Consider the following 18,258-nt stretch of genomic DNA (forward strand, 5'->3'; position numbering starts at 1 on the left):
CCTAAACAACCAATCAGAGACACTTCCTTTCCTGGGCCCACCCTCTTTCAGTATAAATAGAGTGGAAGTCTGAGACTCAGGCATTGCTGAAGATCCCTCAGCAGGAGGAGGCTGTTTGGAGCTTGGATACTCCAGGTGAGGATCAGAGTGGGAGAATCTACTCCTCTTTTAATTCTTCTTTCCTTGGTTTGGTGTTGTTGTTGGTGGTGGTGTTTTGTCGGTTGTGGGGATTGAACCCAGTGGTAGGGCAGTGTTGCTGGGCCTCTTTGTGCTCAAGACTGGGCATTATCCCTAGGTCACTTTGTGGACAAGTTTAGTGCTTTACCACTTGAATCACAGCCCACTTGTGATTTTGGAGTGGTAAATAGGAGATAAGAGTCTGTGTCAGGGGGACTTTGGTGCCCAGGCCTGCTTCAAAGCTTGATCCTCATATCCCAATCTCTTGGGTAGCTAGGCTTTTAGGGGTGAGTCACCAGCACCTCATTAGATTCTAGGAATGATGGATCCTGACATTGTCCAGGCCTTCCAGAAGGAACTGAGCTGTGGCATCTGTATGAATACTTTCATAGAGCCAGTCACCCTAGAGTGCGGGCACAGTTTTTGTCGACCTTGTCTCTTCCTTTGCTGGGAAGAGACTCCAGCCAGGTGCCCAGGATGCAAGGGACCCTGCCAGCAGACAAACCTGAAAACCAACGTGGTTCTGAGGAGCCTGGTGGCCATTGCCAGAAGAGCCAGACTCAGGCAGTTCCTGAGCTCTGAGGAATACATGTGTGGGACACACAGGGAGACCAAGCAGATGTTCTGTGAGGTAGACAGGGCCCTGCTCTGTAGGAGCTGCTCCATGTCTCAGGAGCACAGGGCTCACAAACACCATTCTATAGAAAGGGCTGCTGATGTGCAGAGGAAGATGATTTCAAAGCAGATGCATGCTGTATGGGAAAAGACTCAAGAAAACCAGCACAATTTACAGGAGAAGAAGAGACTCACCAACCAATGGATTTATTATGTGAACCTCTACCGAGACATGACTAAGGATGTTTTTAGAATGCTGCAGCTTTTTGTCCAGGAGGAGGAAAGATATCATTCCCAGCTACTGATCAATGAAGGAAGAGCCATGTTACAGCAACTCAGAGAAAGGGAAACCTAAATGCTTCAGAAGAAGCATCAGCTCAGGAATATGTTTCAGGAGCTGATCGAAACATACCAGAAGCCAGATGTGGAACTGCTTCAGGGTGTAGAGTTGACCCTAGAAAGCTGTGTGTCAGTGTTGGTCTTCATGCCACTTCCTCTGAGGCCACAGCTCAGTGCCCCTCCCATGCCTGGAATGAAAGAGAAGCTCAATCAGTACCGGGTGGAGATTGCCTTCAATGAAACTATGGGGAATCAAGGTCCTGGGAGCAGTGTTAGACATGACCATCAATATGCGGTTTTGAATTCTGAAGACTCCCTCCACTTCACTGCTTTTGGATGCCAAGTCTTCAGCTCTGGGAAACATTACTGGGAAGTTAGTGTGGATGAGTCTTCGACCTGGGCCTTGGGAGTTGTTACTGATTCTGTCATAGGGAGCAACCTCAGTGAATCTGAGGACATTTTCCTCCTTTTGTTTGTGAAAGAGAACACACTTTACACCCTTTTTACCACCTTCCCATTGCTGTCTCAATATGTAGAGAAGCCTCTGGGCCGGGTTGGTTTGTTTCTTGATCTTGAGCATGGCAGTCTGAGTTTTTGGAATGTGGCTAAGTGTTCCCTTATCTGGAGATACCCCAATGATTCTCTCTGATTTCCTGTCAGGCCCCTTTATTCCAGTGGTATCCCGGTGTCTTAAGTGAAGAGACTCTCTATGTGTTGGGAACTCTATGGCAGAGAACCTTTCTCAAATGAAGCAAACCACTAATACTGTACTAATTTAAATTTTTTCATGAAATATGGTGGTAACTATAAAATGTAAAAACCAGTATTAAATGAAGATAAGATAAAGTAGCAACAATGCAACAAGAGAGCAAATAAATATTTTAAAATTGTTATAAAAATAAACCCATGCAAAACTGAGTCCCCAGTGATGGCTTTTCACCCTGAAAGCAGTTGGAGTCCAGAATAACAACAAAAAACAACATTGAATGCAGTGGGCACTGTTGTTTTACCAGTAAACCTTGCTAATCAGCAGGCTGAGTTCTGAGTGGCAATACATAGCCAGGAAAAACAGATAAATCCAAGTGACTCTTATCTCCAAATAACCACCAAAGTGGAGTTGTGTTCACATGGTACAAGAAAAAAATTCCCACGAGAACAAGGCTCATGCCCTAAGTTAAAGCCCCAGGAAAAGCTAGTACAAAAATACAGTACTAGTTTCAGTGACACAAAGTTCTAGAGCAGCCTTTCTATTAATAGGTCCTGTTATCCATCCTGGGAGGAAAAAAAACAAACACCTCTCTCCTAGAGCATAGGGGTCTTTACACTTTCTATTAGATTGGATTCTTTAACTTTCGGTACCAATTCCTAAACAAGGGGGAAAAATGTATACTCAAACAAAGAGCTGGTAATAATGGAGAAGAGACTAAATGGTTGAACACTAAAGATGAAGGCCTGTCTTTAAATAGAAGAAATAAGTCATCCTTTTGGGGGGGTAAAAATGAGCAGAGAGATTCATAATAATAACTATAGCAGGGCTGCGAAGGTGACTCAGTGGTAGAGCGCTTGCCTTGCATGCCTGAGACCCTGGGTTTTGATTCCTCAGCAACACATAAGAAAAAAGAAACAGCCAGAAGTGGCGCTGTGGCTCAAGTGATAGAGCACTAGCCTTGAGCTGAAGAGCCAAGGGACAGCGTCCAGGCCCACAGTTCAGGCCCCATTACCGGACCCAAAAAAAAAAAATAAATAAATAAACCCAAACCATAACTATGGCAAACCTTAATTTATATATTAGGCATACTGAGAGCCACCACTTGTAACAATATAACAGGATGCTTTGCAGGTGTGATGGCTCTTTTTTGGATAATTAATTGTAGTTCTTTGATCCCCTGTGGCATTATCATATGGAGTTAAAAATGCTTACTTTTTTGTTTCCCTTTCACCCTATATATTTAATTGTTGTGTGTTCATCCCTTCTGTAATTATCTTATTGATGGGCAAAAGCTACTAACTTGAGATTCAATGATATGAATGTAGGGTTAGACTTCTACTTCCCTGTTGGAAATTCAGATATAGGAGAATTTGCTTTTAAAGCTCATGGTTCAACAAACAAGAACAGATAAGGTTCAAGATTGATTCATAGTAATAAATCCTGGAAGGTGAAAGCTTATGTCATCGATACTATAGAACTTACTACCCTAAAAATAATATCCTAGATAATTTTCTAAAGTTTATAGCAAATAGAGTATTAATAATGTGCTCTTATAAAACACACACACACACACAAACACACACACACACACACACACACATACACACATGAGCATTAGTAGGTTCTCTTATCAGTTTATCATATATATTAATTTACCATTTCATTTTAATATAAGCTTAGTCATATATGGTGTTTATTAGCCTTTTGCTCCAACATAAAACTCAAGGACAGTGCATAGATCCTTAGTTTAAGCTCCTGGTCTGTTTCGGGGAAAAAAAATAAAATGGATAAGTCACAATAGAAAATAGACATGGAGAAAGTAACCTCAGATTCAAGGATCCTTTTCTGACTCACAGTTAGGTGATGGACAGTCAGGTGATTACTGGGTTCAGGCTGGTGAAGGAGATGGGTGTAGGGGGTAGGCTTCCTGCAGACCTAACAATGATCACATCCCATCCAATAGCTAGTCAAGTTAGCATATGTCTGCCATCTCAGCTATATACAAAGTCTCAATAGGAAGATCTCAGTCCAGGAAAGCCTAAGCATTAACACAAGATCATATTACAAAAATAAATTAAAAAATGGTATGTTGTATACAGTTCTGGTACTGTACTGTTGAATTCATACCATTTGCTTAAACTCTGCTAACCAATTTACTTAACTCTAAATGTTAATAACAATGCAATGATGTTGGTCCAGTTTTTCAATTTAGAAAACCATAGGCAGGTGTTAATAAACATAAGGTGGTGCTGAGTTTATTAGAAGAATGTTTGTGTGGTCATGTTTCACTGTATAAATGTGAGTATAAAGAATTCAGTGCAGTCTTTACCTTCCCACACGTGATTTTTTAGGGTGACCTCACCTTCCTATTATAGGATTAAAAGTAGTGTTTGTGACTTTGACCACATTTGACTGTTGTACTGTGCACTGTTGTTTTTATTTTTCTCTCATTTCCGAGAAAAAAGATAAATTACTTGCTGTAATCATGCTGTATTTCCCTGGCTTATACATTTAAATTTCTATTGTTTATTTCTGTGAAATCTATGATACATTCTGACATCATTTTGATATTTTATCTAATCATACAAACATATACTATTCCATCTTTCTGCAATAATATCTTTGCATTAGTAATTAGTAATATCCTGGATACTGTATTGTTCATTTCAGAACTTCATGATTATTTTTACTACCGGCATAATTAATGCCATTGACAAAAGAACTCAATAAATTAGATGTAGTCAAAATTTTCTACCTTATATATCTAGAAGCAAGAACAAAACTACTTTATTCTTGTTTGGGTTATAAATTTGTGGCATATATTGTTATGGATCTATAGTTTATTTTTTATTGTATTTTATTTATCTATTCATTATTTATTTTTGTTTAATTAATTTATTTTATTTGCTAGTTTTTAAAATATTTTATTTGAATAGTTGGAGAAAGGAGTTGCAATTCAATAAAGTAGTTTTTGAATACAATACATCTTGATCACTTTAATCCCTTTTTAACATTTCCACTCATCTCTCCCAACTGCTTATTCTCTGATTTTTTCTTAATTTTGTGGAATATGCATTGATTTTTTTTACTTGCTCCTGTTTTCCACCAATTTGCTATATTCTATGTCTACTTTCATAGTAGAACACTTTAATTTTATGCCTAGCAGGAGAGACTGTGCAACTCCCAAATTCCAGAACATTTATTTATTTTTACTTTTGTTAAAGATTATCTATTATTCCATTTAAAAATCATTTTATGTGTAATTGAAAAATGTTATATTTGTTAAATTAATTCTATAAAATTTAGGGATTCTTTGTATTTTGAAAGTATATTTGATCATTATCACCTTGGAATATTCTCAAATATTCGTCATTCAGAAGGACATCTTATACCTGTCTGCAGCTATTCTGAATTCTCCTTAGACTTCCAACGCCAAAGAAACTAATGTTATGCCTCATTTTGATAATTCAAAAATTTCATGAAAATCAAATCATTTTATGTGTTATTTTGTGTCTAGTTCTTTCTATCTAGCCTGTTGTCAGTGTTTCCACTAATATCAATTCTCCATTTCTCTTTTTTACTTGATAATGGGCTATTTCATGAGTATAATATGTTTTGTGATCTGTTTTCCTATTGGTCAGCCTGAAATTTTTTTTCAATTCTTTGGCTGTCATAGATAATATTGCTGTGATGATGCACAAGTTTTGAACTTAAGTGTATAAAAACTATAGGCAAACTTTCTAGGCTGTACAAAGTTTCTAGGCTGTTTGGTGTTTCTGTAACTAACTTCGTGAGGAACTTTTACACACTAATTTCCAAGATGAATGTGCTATTTTACAGTGTATGAGAGCTTCAATTTCTTTACATCCTTGCCAAACCTACTAATGCACATCTTCTTTTACCCATTCTGGTGAGTATCAAATGACATATCATTTCTATTTTATAAGTGATTTTACATGTGCTAATGCTATTAACCTCCTTTCCTCTGTTTACACATTGTTCGATTAAGAAATTTCAAGTCAAATTATTTGTCCATTAATTTAGTTACTGGTCCATTTTTTCCTTGCTCTCCAATTCTTTTCTTTTGGAATAGGAATGTTTACACCATGTTATTATATATTGAAAGTATGGTGCTCCTCATCCTCTCTGTCATCCTCTTCCTCTTCTTCTTCTTTTCTCTTCTTTCTCCTCCTTGTTCCTCTTTCTCTACTTCTTTTTCCTCCTCTTCCTCTTCTTCCTTCCTCTTACTCTACCTCTCTGGTTCCTCTTCTTCTTCTTCTCTGCCCCTCTTCTTCTTTCTTGGACCAAAGCTTCATACTGTCCTAGTAAGCACTCTACCACTTAAAACTGGACAATCCTAGTTTGTTTTTCACATAGGGTCTAGTGCTTTTACTCAGGCTTCCCTAGAATTGTGATCCTCCTGTCTTCACTATGAGTAGCTTTAATTAAAGGCATGTGTCTATATACTTGGCATATAATTGGTTTTGCTTTTTTTTTAAAAAAATTATTTCCTTTTTTTGTTTTGGTCATGGGGCCTGAACTTGGGCACAGTCCCTCAGCATTTCACTTCAAGCTATCACTTTACCACTTGAGCCACAGTGTCCATTCCATCTTTTTCTGCTTATGTGGTGCTGAGGAATTGAACCCAGGGCCTCATGCATACAAGGCAAACACTCTACCACTGAGCCACCTTTCCAGCCCTATTTTGCTTTATTTTCATGGCAACTCTCAGCTAAAAATTTTCTTTGAGTCTCTGTGGACATTTTGAACCTGGAATTTTGAATGATGTTGGAAGTCAAGGCTACAAAGAATTTTGGAGAGAGGCAATGCATTCTGTTACCTCTCCTTTTATGCTAGTGTCAGAAGATGAATGTACACCTTTTGGAGACAAAAGTGGAACGTTTTTGGATAAGGAGATGTGTTTGGTTGCTGTGTTCAAATGAAATGGTTAAGTCATATTGTCACTTTGATTGGATTGAAAAATATGCAGGAGAGCAATAACATACACAACTAGGTGTATGGGGGACTGAGTTCCCAGAGAAGTTTAGCAAAGTGGAAAAACACATACTGATTGTGTACTATCCTCAAGTCTAAGAACTTAGAATCAAGGGAGGGAAAATGAGAAACACACTTATTCAGGAGTTCTCTCTCTGCTTACAAATCACCATAATGTGTTACTTATTTCCTTGTCTTGGCCATTTTCTCTCAGCCAAGATCAACTAAAACGGAACCATAAAGCAACATAGCCTTCCCTTCTTTAACTGGTTTTGCATAGGTTATTTCTCAGTGATGAGAGTCTAACACATTGCTGAATTTAAAAATTGATTAATAAACAATTTGAATTAAGTGATTAGAATTGACTTAGTTACAGTGATGAAAATTGACATGCATTTTTAGAGAAGAATGACTGCCACAGTTGTGCATCAAAACTTTCTGAGCATAGAAATGTATAATACATTACTCAGAGGAATCTTCTGGGAATAAAATCATTGCAATTTTTTTAATCAGAAAAAGTAGGAATAATTTTGAGAATATAATTTAAGTCCACTTTTTGAACTTTGAAAAAACAAACACAAAGCTATTTTAATTAGAAAAAGTGTGTTATCTATTAAAGCTATATCAAAAGCTTTTTTAAAAGAAATTCATGTAAATAGGATCTCAGATCAAGAGGAACCAATTAAGAGCTTTACTATTCATACAAGTATGAGATAATTAGGACTAAGTTAGTATAAATAGGAAGAGATGATAAATTGATATGAAGAACACTTAAGGAATAAAAAAATTTTTATTTTCATCTTTATCAAAATCTTTTTTTTATATTTATGTACTATATATTCTATATTAACATCTATATGTGTGTATATGTACATATATATATATATATATATATATATATATATATATATATATATATATATATATATATATATGCATTCACAAGCCTCATGAGTGACAAAAAAATCCAACCAACAAAAAAAACATGAGGAATATAGTGAAAAAAACACAAATTCAGATATCAAAAGTGGCGTGGTGGGGTCAAGGGAAAGACTAGACAAATGAAGAGGAAAAGGGGAAGAAAATGCAGGCAAGAGTCTAGTGTATAGCCTACCAAACAGAAGGGGATGGTAGAAGAAAGACTGGTGACAATGTTGAAAGAGGTAACACTGATCAAGGCATATTGTGTTTGTAAGCTGCTTTTTTATCTGCCAATGCCTTTGTCCAATGACTTAATGATAAGACTAAAAAAATCACAATAAATTACAACTTTTAGCCAGTTACCTGTGGCTCATATCTGTAAATCTAGCTAATCAGGAAGCTGATATTTCGAAGCCAGTCCTTGTAGGAAAGTCCTTAAGATGATTATCTCCAATTAACCAGTATAAAGCTGGAAGTGGAGTTTTGGCCTAAGTCTTTGACCACCAGTATCAAGTGGAAAAGCCAAGAGAGAGTATGAGGTCCTGAGTTCAAACCCTGGGGCTGCTCCCCCCATGTAACACTTAAGTAAAAATTTATTTAGACAAAATATTTACGGATAAATTTGCATTTTTTATGAGAAAGGCTGACAATTGATATTACTTCTCTAAATTCTGTAAGCAATCATTTGTTACGGCTAGTTGGTATTTTAATTAATGAGTTGAAATTTTGAGGTTAGAATTTTATAAACCTACACAATACTGGACTATGTAGGAATGGCTCCATTTCAATTTATTTTCTTTCTTTTTCTTATTTATTGTTTGTTTATTGTATGTTTATTTATTGACATGTCTTAGGGCTGGAAGTCTGGGCCTGGGCTCTGTCTCTGAGCTCTACTACTTGAGACACAGCTCCATTTCCGGCTTTTTTGATGGTTCCTTCGAGATAAGAGTATCATAATAGACTTTCTTGCGAAGGCTGGTTTTGAAACTCTATTCTCAAATCTCAGCCTCCTGAGATAGCTAGAATTACAGGCATGTGCAAGCAGCACCTGGCATTCAATTTCAATTAGTAAAAATATTAAATGGTAGAGTGGTAAAGTATTGCAGTAAAAATCTTAAATTTATTTTGAAAATTTCTTTATATAATCACATTTCTTAAGATGAAATACTTCACATTTTAAGGAATTTGTTGCATGTTGAATCAGATTATTCAAATCATGTTTCTATCCTTTAATGTTATAGATTACTATCTAATCATGGATTTAGATTATCAGCAAAGCTTTCTACATATTCAAATAACTATTCTCTGTATGTTGTATGTTTTTTTAGTTTGTTACAAATATGGTATAATTCACTACATTTTATTCAAATGAGTTTTGTGGTCATATAATTAAAAATAACCTATAATAAAGTCACTACAAAGAAGGCAACTCTGTTGCACAAATGCAATATTGTGTGATCAAGAATATAAGGTGCACACAATCAAACCAGTAAGAAGTTAAACATATATTACCGAGTGTGTGTTTGTGTGTGTGTTTGTGTGTGTGTGTTTACATATGTAAGTTTTAAAATAAATTTTTATCGTGAAAATACTGTACAAAGGGGTTACAATCACATGAGCAAGGTAATGAGTACATTTCTTATCAAGCACTATTGCCTCCTCCTTTGTTGGTGTTTCCTCTATCATCCTTTCCCTCACATCTCCACAACTACATTTCCCCCTACTCTCTACCCCCTGCTCATTACCATTCCCCCCTCCACAAAAAAGAGTTTGTTTTTTTCCTTCCTCTCCATAAATTATACCAACATCAAATAGAGTGAAAATAGGGATTATACCATGGGGGAAGGACAAACAAATCAACAAAAAAATTACCCTATAAATATGTTAGAAACAATAGGAAGAAAGAAAAACCACTTGAGTCCTTATCTTGGGGTTTCTTTTGTCTAACATTAAGCTATCTGATCTTTTCTGCTTGTTTCAGACATTTCAAATAAGGGAAACCGTGGGACCTAGGTTTCTTTGGACCTGGCTTATATCACTTAATATATGTTTTTCTAAGTATTTCCATTTCCTAACAAATGGGGCAATGTCATTCTTTCTGATAGAAGCATAGAATACATTGTGTATATGTACCACATTTTCTTGATCCATTCATCTACTGAGGGGTATCTGGTTTGGTTCCATATTTTAGCTATGGTAAATAATGCTGCAATAAACATAGTTGTGCTGGTAGCTTTAGTGTGGTCTTGTTTGTGATCATTTGGGGAAATACCCATAAGTGGGATTGCTGGGTCATAGGGGAGCTCTATGTGGAGTCTTTCGAGGAACCTCCATAGTACTTTGAAAGTAGCTGAACAAGTTTACATTCCTATCAATAGTGCAGTAGGGTTCCATTCTGGCCACGTCCCCTTCAGCATCTGTTGTTATGAGAGTTCTTAAGTATAGCTATTCTAACTGGGGTGAGGTGGTATCTCAGTGTTGCTTCGATTTGCATTTCTTTTATGGCTAGGGAGGTTGAGCATTTCTTCATGTGTCTATTGGCCATCCTTCTTTCCTCTTCAGAGAAGTTTATCTTTAAGTCTTTAGCCCATTTATTTATTGGGCAGTTGTTTCTTTGAGGATTTGTTGTTGGGGGATTTAATATTTTGAGTTCCAGGTATATTTTAGGTATGAGTTCCATGTCTGTTGTATGGCTAGTGAAGATCTTCTCCCAATCCGTGGGCTTTCTATTGATCTTGCTAGCTATGTCCTTGGTCATGCAGAAGCTCTGCAATTTCATGCAATCCCATTTGTCCAACCTTTCCTTGATTTGTTGTGTTTCTGGGTCTCTATGTTATAACCCATGCTTTCACTGAATTTGATGTTGGTATAATTTGTGGAGGGGAAGGGCAAAAACAAATCATTTAAGTAGGGATACAGGTGGACACATTGCAACAATGAGATGTACAAGTCATTATTTGGAAAAACAAACTTAACAACTTTGGTCGGGGGAGGGGGGAGGATCAGATGGGGGAGATGGGTGGAATATGGGAAGGAATAGGAAGGGGAAACAAAAAGGAGGGAACAATGCTTGATAAGAAATGTACTCGTTATCTTGCCCTTATAATTGTAACTCCTCTGTATGGTATTCTCACAATAAAAAAATAATAGGCCTATGCCAAAGAGAGGTAGGATTTCTCCTATTCTGTCCTGTAATGTTTTCCGAGTGCCTGCTTTGACTCTGAGTTCTTTGATCCATTTGGAGTTGAGTCTGGTACAGGGTGGTATATAAGGATCTAGCTTTAGTTTTCTAAAGGGGGTTAACCAATTTTGCCAGCATCATTTACTGAAGAGGCTGCTTTCTTCCATTCTATTTTCTTTTCTTGCTCCCTTGTGGAAAATTAGATGGCTATAGGGATGTGGGTTCATTTCTGGGTTTTCAGTTCTATTCCATTGGTCTTAAGGTCTGTTCTTGTGCCAGTACCAAGCTGTTTTTATTACTATGGCTTTGTAGTAGAGTTTAAAATTTGGTATTGATATTCCTCCAGCACTGTTCTTTCTGTTAAGGATCATTCTTGCTTTCGGGGTCCTTCATTGTACCCTATGAATTTTTGGATTGCCTCTTCTATTTCCTTGAAGAATGAGGTTGGAATATTGATAAGTATGGCATTGAATTTGAAGATAGCCTTGGGAAGTATTGCCATTTTCATGATGTTGATCCTTCCAATCCAGGAGCAGGGAGGTTTTTCCATGTTCTAAGTACTCTTTTGATTTCCTTTTTCAGGTTTTTAAAGTTTTCATCATAGTAGTCCTTCACTTCGTTGGTTAAGTTAATTTAGTAAAAAGACCTGAATCAAACTTGTAGTTATAAAATTCAACGAAAAGGTAATCATTTCACTGAAAAAATTATTGGCCATATTGTCAATTAAGGAAATAACAAATGTTGACCTCACTGACATTGCCATAGTACCATCCAACATGAACTATGTAAAGAGAAAATGAAATAAAATGACTCATGTATCAGTGAGTAATGAGACATCATAAGATGACCAATGCTTGTGTAATAGAGTAACATAAACAATAGTATGGACAATATAAAAAAAGAGAAGTCAATATCTTATTAGAAATTTGATTAAAAAGTAAATATCCAGTGATTAAAGGAATTCACTAGTCCACCAAACAAGAAAAACAAAGTAAATAATTATAGGTATATCTTGATGAAATAATAAAAAAATCTAAAAATAAATATCATTAACATTTACAACAAGGAAAATGTATGTACAGAATAAGATAAACTATAGAAAACTACATTTTTGTTATTGATATAGTATTTTGCCACGTATGACAAACAGTACCCTGTTCCTGTGGAATACTACATAAACTACAATCCCATAAAGACATAGGCAATCTGACCAAAAGAAAATGTGAATGTAGGAAGGAAATGATTACCAACTGAATCTCACAGCAAAATAGTGGCTTGTAACCTTACAGTTGAACTTCTGTGGCTCCAAAGGTTAAATAACACAGTTCTTTTTTTTTTTTTAATAATAAAGACACAGCAAGGTATGTAGTTGAGAATATATGGTTTTCACTTAATGAATTGTGTCAATTTATGAAATACATAAAATTGAAAATATTTTATCAAATATTTGCTATATTTCTTAGATATTGACTGACAGTAATAGGACTCATCTTTCATACTGATATTTTAAAAAAGATTTGTGATTTGTGCATGCATTATTTTAAGCATAATCTTTAACAGTATTAATGGTCTATTTTATATTTATCTGAACACATAAGTAGTGAAAGTCTAGCAGCTGATTACATTATTGTCAGGCCATAGTACTCTTTTTTTACACTATACAAGGATGACAGATCAAGGATGCTAGAAGGAAAATGTTTTCCTTCTGGAATTTAATTAGTTTGACTTTAACTCAAGAGAAAAAGATTCTGCTAGCTGTCAATTTTGATTTAGATCTCCAGCTAATTAACGCTCCAAAGAAGGCTAATAAAACTGTTCACAACCCATACCCCCATTGAGATATCTTCATCATGCCATTCTAGGAATGCTGGGGATGCTATTTCCTTCAGATCTTGTGAATTACCTTTGGTTTTTTGCCAAAATTGTCATCTCTATAGCGTTGTTCACATTTTTGCATGTATATTTAAAATGTGCAGTACTTTTACTATATTGTTATATATCATGTAATATGATATGTATACCATGAGAGAAAAGCCATTTAGTCTTTTCTCCCAAAATCCATTTCAATAGTGCACCATTTCTTCCTACTTTCAGAACACTAGTTACTACACTTATAAAGATTCCTGTTGAAATCAGAATTGGAAGTATTTTTAACTGATTTTACTTTATCAAGGTACTATCAACAATAAGCTATCTCCTCGGCTCAGGGACATGACAATATACAAACTGAGATTTTTAAAGTTGAGACTTAAGGAAATTAAAGGATATACACTGTCTATAAAATATACACTGTCTATAAACCTTAATTAAATTACGCTAACACATTTTATTTTTGTTTCTTTTTTATTCAGTTTTGTATATTTTTTATTTACATACTGTACAGAGGGGTTACAATTACATGAGCAAGGTAGTGAGTATATTTCCTACAGAGCATTGTTGCCTCCTCATTTGTTTTACCCCTGCCATCCCTTCCCTCCCACCTCCACAACTACCCACCCAAACCCCCGCCAAAGTTGCTAACACATTTTAGAACATAGAGTCTATTGCTGTTAGAAATATTATCCTTGAGAAATAAGGAGATGATTAACACATTAAAAATAAAAACAAGGAAGGAAATTCATTGCCTCTCTTCTTTGGTTCCACTTATTCCTAGATTTATTCTGTATTGGAAGGTCTGCTACCTACCTGAGGGACATTGATAATAAATCCTAGTCTTCCCACATTCTCAAGCTCACAGTTTAGTATTTGTGCACCATGGTTGTGAGTTGAATTGTATGAGAAGCTTTCCTTCAATATTCTCTGCAGGGATGTGGCTATGACTTTGAAGTACTGAAGCTATCTTTCACTCTAAAGTTATTGTGTGGGCTCATATGTCTTTGGCATGTCTAGTCCAAATTTAAAAGAAAGAGACTAAAAGATTATTTCTCTTAGGAGAAACTAATTTATATTTCAACCAACAGCTAGAAGTTATTGCTTAATATTTGAGCACAGAATGCTGAAATAGTATTGGAAAAGATAATCTAGCTGTCCCCATCAATACAAGCAGAAATTTTACTTAGTCTGAGCATCTTGTATATTACTACATTACTCCTACTCTGGTCACCTTCAACTTGTTTCACCCTAAATTTGTTTAAAAGTGTTCTAGCTTCTGTCACACCAGCAAATGTACATATTATACATTGCTTCAATATTACTAAAGGATAAGCTTGTAATTTAAGTATATTAGTCTAGAGTCAGTAGCTGCAAAATTATGTAACAATGTTTATAATAATACATATATTGGTTTTGAGAGCAGAGATAAATTCTCAACAAAATATCTTTATTATTTAAGACATTTTATTTGCTTGTCTCATTTCTGTGCAATGAAAAGAAATACTATTCACAATTACTTAATTGAAATAATGTAATATTTATTCAAAAAACCCCATAAAATAGTAGCAACCAGTAGTAGTCCAAAGGAAGATTAGAAAAAAAGAAAATTATCCTGTAGACTTTCTTTAGCTAGAAATTATTTCAACATGTATGTTAGCTTACGTCTGAACATCTAGTCCCAGATTCTAAAATATAAAATGTAGTTGTTGAATACCAGGCAAGATTTTGGTAGGCTCATTTTGGACAAGGCTAATTAGGAAATTTAAGGAAAAGAATTCATAAATACTTCACTGAGGATTCATTATAAAAATGAAGTTAATTAATTATTTGAAAATTTGAGTGTAAGAAAGAAGAGTTTCTATAGAGTATCTTTTGTGTAACTGTAAGTATTCTGAAATAATATACAGATGATAGATAGATACGTACATGCATAGATACATAGATGTTACACTGTTGGAATTCAAGTCTGAAAATTGGGGTAGGAGAGTTTGTACAGTGGTTGTGTCCAGAAATGTGAATAAGAGTATTATGGAAAGGAGAACAAGTGCTGACTAGGAAAGGTTTGTGGTGCAGTGAAAGACCATCAAATGAAAATCCAGGGGAGTAAAGAAATGAGGGTTAGAGAAGACACAAAATATGAAAAGTCAAGGTGACGTGAGTTTCTAGAAGGTGAGAAAATGAGAGGTTAAATATTGAAGCAACATCTCTCTGAAGAGTGAACTACTTAGGGACTAAACCAAATCCTTTAGTTTTGTTTATTAGTAAATTTTGAGAATGTTAATTGTTAGTATGGAAGTAAGACAACCTTGGTTAAGGTGTAGTAATACTTAAGAAGTTTAGTTTGTGTATGTGTGGGTATGGGTTTGTTGACTATAAAATAAACTTTGTCTAAAACTCGATCAAAAAGTACAGGCACATGAGGAAATGGAGAAAAATTAGAGCATGGATACTTGTGAGATATTCAAGCTACCAAGAAAAAAATGAGACATTAAATATAAGAGAATGATACAACAAACTTTGGAATAATGAACTGAACAGGCAAACTAAAGAAATAAATATAAAAGAGACAAAAATAAAGCTGAATTATTACGAATGGTGAAAAGTATGATTATGTTTTTCCACACAAATAATTATCCAAAGGTTTAAATTGTTAATTATCCCAAACTAATGACCAATATAACACCATACCAAAAAAAGCTGAATGAAAAGAGTAATTCTGTATTAATCTGTACTAGTATGATGAAAAAATTACCCTTTCAAACTGGCCAGGAGAAAAGATATATTAACAAAGATAGTGCAGACCAAAAGACAAAATATAAGGAAAATCAAAGCCAACTAATATTTTTAAATCAACATTGATTAATTAATTATTGGTTCCACCATTTGATCTGACTTCATACTTGTTCTAAACAACTATCATCAGAGATGTAAATGGTGGTTCAATAAGGCAAGTCTGAAGGCAAAACAGGCCTTTTCTAAAAATCTGAATTTTCAATGTGTACGACACTATTACCCACAAGAGGCAAATGAATCTAAACCGAGTTTAAGTCACAAATTCTTTCTTCATTGGCCATTTATTTTTTAATATTAATCCACTTTATGCTTTTAGACCTGATAATATATAGTTTCTCTACTTTAAAAATAAAATTTTAATATATTTTGAAATATATCATTTCCTATAAAATTTCAGATTTAGACGCATGGTGAATGAATAGTAATACAAACACATTTCTCTTTCAAAGCAGAATAGAAATAGGCTAATATTCTTAAGTACTATCATTATTTTTAGTTAAGTTTCCAACCAATTGAGTGCTTTAGAATTGAGCTCTTCTGTAAAATACAAGTACTGGTTTGATTTAATCACAATATACATCCAGTATTTATTGTGCATTATTGCCAACTTTTTGGTTCAAGCTTACCTATGACAAGGACATATGTGATTGAATGAAATTTAGCACATATCCTGTGAGTAGAGATGTGTTTTTATTTCTGAAAAATTTGAATCAAATGAAAAATAATGTAATTGATTGAAAGTCAATTGCAACTACACAGAGGCTGCTATTTGAAGTGAACCACCAAAATAAGTGGAAAATCAATTTATAAAAAGAAAGGAATGGTGGGGATGGGAAGGGTTGGGAAGGGGCAACAAAGGAGGAGGCAACAATGCTTGATAAGAAATGTACTCATTCCCTTGCACTGCACATGTAAGTGTAACCCCTCCGTACAGTATTTTCACAATAAAAGAAGAAAGAAAGAAAGAAAGAAAGAAAGAAAGAAAGAAAGAAAGAAAGAAAGAAAGAAAGAAAGAAAGAAAGAAAGAAAGAAAGAAACAAGGAAACAAGGAAAGAAGGAAAAAAGAAAGGAAAAATAAATACAGGATCAAGTTAACAGTAAAACAAATGCTTGTAGTTGTGTGTAGAATTCAAAGGAAATAAGGTAATGGAAGACATTTAAATGGCAAAATGAATAACATGGGATTTGAATTTATAACTATTTATACTGCTATTAAGTACCATTTGTCAAGAAATGGAAAGACCTGGGGAAAATATTACATTATGTGAAGCTAGGCCATAGTGACAAATGTTGCATGCTTTCACATACATTTGAAAGCTAGATTTTATGTATAAATTTGTAAGTAAATTTGTTGGGTGGTATAGAATTACATACAAAAGTATTAACTGAAATAGAGTTGATTCAGGGGAGAACTCCAAGAGTGTAATTCCCAATCATGGGTCCACTGGTGCCAACAGCCTGAGCCTGAACTCTGCTCACTCATGAAAGTGATGTAGAAGAGAACATAAATATGGTCTTATAGACTAATGTATCCTGGTCACATGAACCAGTGAACTTTGAAGAAACAGCACTGACTTTCACTCTGGAGGAGCAGGGCCTGCTGAGCCTCCAGAGAATTCCTTGTACAGGAAAGTGACACTGGGAAACTACAGAAAGCTGGTCTCAGTGGAACTCTATCTTTCCAAAGCAGATCTGATATCTCCATTACAGAAAGCAAAAGACTGCTGACCAGTGGAGAGAGAAATTCTTCAAGACTCCTTTCTAGAATGAACTGGGGCTATAGGAGTACTTCAACTGGATTTTCTTCCTGCCATGAATCCATTGATGAAAAATAACGTGGTGGAAGTTCTTACCCTGAACCAAGAAGTGGCTTAGTCCCGGGAATGCTCAGGTTCATGCCCTCTGTGCTGAAGATGGAGGCTGGAGCCCAGACATTCCTTCTAGAACGTTCGTGAGCAAACGTAGCTTGAGAGTTAAAACATAATTCGTGGTTCACATGTAAAACTTCTACCAGAAGGACTGTGAAGTGGGCAGAGTCAAGGAGAGCAGCGGTTCTGTGGCAAGCAGGTCCCCTGTGAACATTCACCAAAAGGGCTCTGAAGGAAGCAAGGGAAACAGTGGTTTTAAGAAAAGCATTTCACCATTGAGAGCAGCAGACTCCAAAAGGGCTCTGAAGGAAGCAAGGGAAACAGTGGTTTTAAGAAAAGCATTTCACCATTGAGAGCAGCAGATTCTTCTTTAGAAGGGTTCACTATGTGAGCCAACTTTGACGATGCAACGAAGAGAGTCAAATGTTCCGGAACCCAAGGTAGTTTTCAGTCCATAAAATGACCCACACTAAAGATTCATAACCTGGTCCTACCAGAATGGACTTCGTGAACTTGTGGACATTGTGCAAGCAAAATATTAACTCATCTTTTGAAATCATCTCAAAGTTAGATCCACACTGGAGAAAGCGCCAATGTATATCAGAACTGTAGGAAGGTGTTTGTACAGATCTCCTCCCTTAAATAACACCAGATTTCATGGTGGACAGAACATTTGAGTGTGGGAGTGTGAGAAGACTTTCAATGTCTGCTCAGCCCTCTTGCAGCACCTGAGTACTCACACTGAAGCCAAAGCCTACCCATATCAGAACTGTCTAAAAGCATTCCAC

The 18,258-nt window shown here is 35.5% G+C and overlaps 1 pseudogene; it reads left to right on the forward strand.

Annotated features, from left to right (window-relative positions):
* Positions 1–499: 499 nt before the first annotated feature.
* Positions 500–17,823, forward strand: LOC138818387 (tripartite motif-containing protein 43 pseudogene; annotated as a pseudogene).
* Positions 17,824–18,258: the final 435 nt, after the last annotated feature.

Source organism: Dipodomys merriami, unplaced genomic scaffold (genome assembly GCF_024711535.1).
Source record: "Dipodomys merriami isolate MVZ:Mamm:240054 unplaced genomic scaffold, mDipMer1.0.p SCAF_75, whole genome shotgun sequence".
Taxonomy (NCBI): Eukaryota; Metazoa; Chordata; class Mammalia; order Rodentia; family Heteromyidae; genus Dipodomys; species Dipodomys merriami.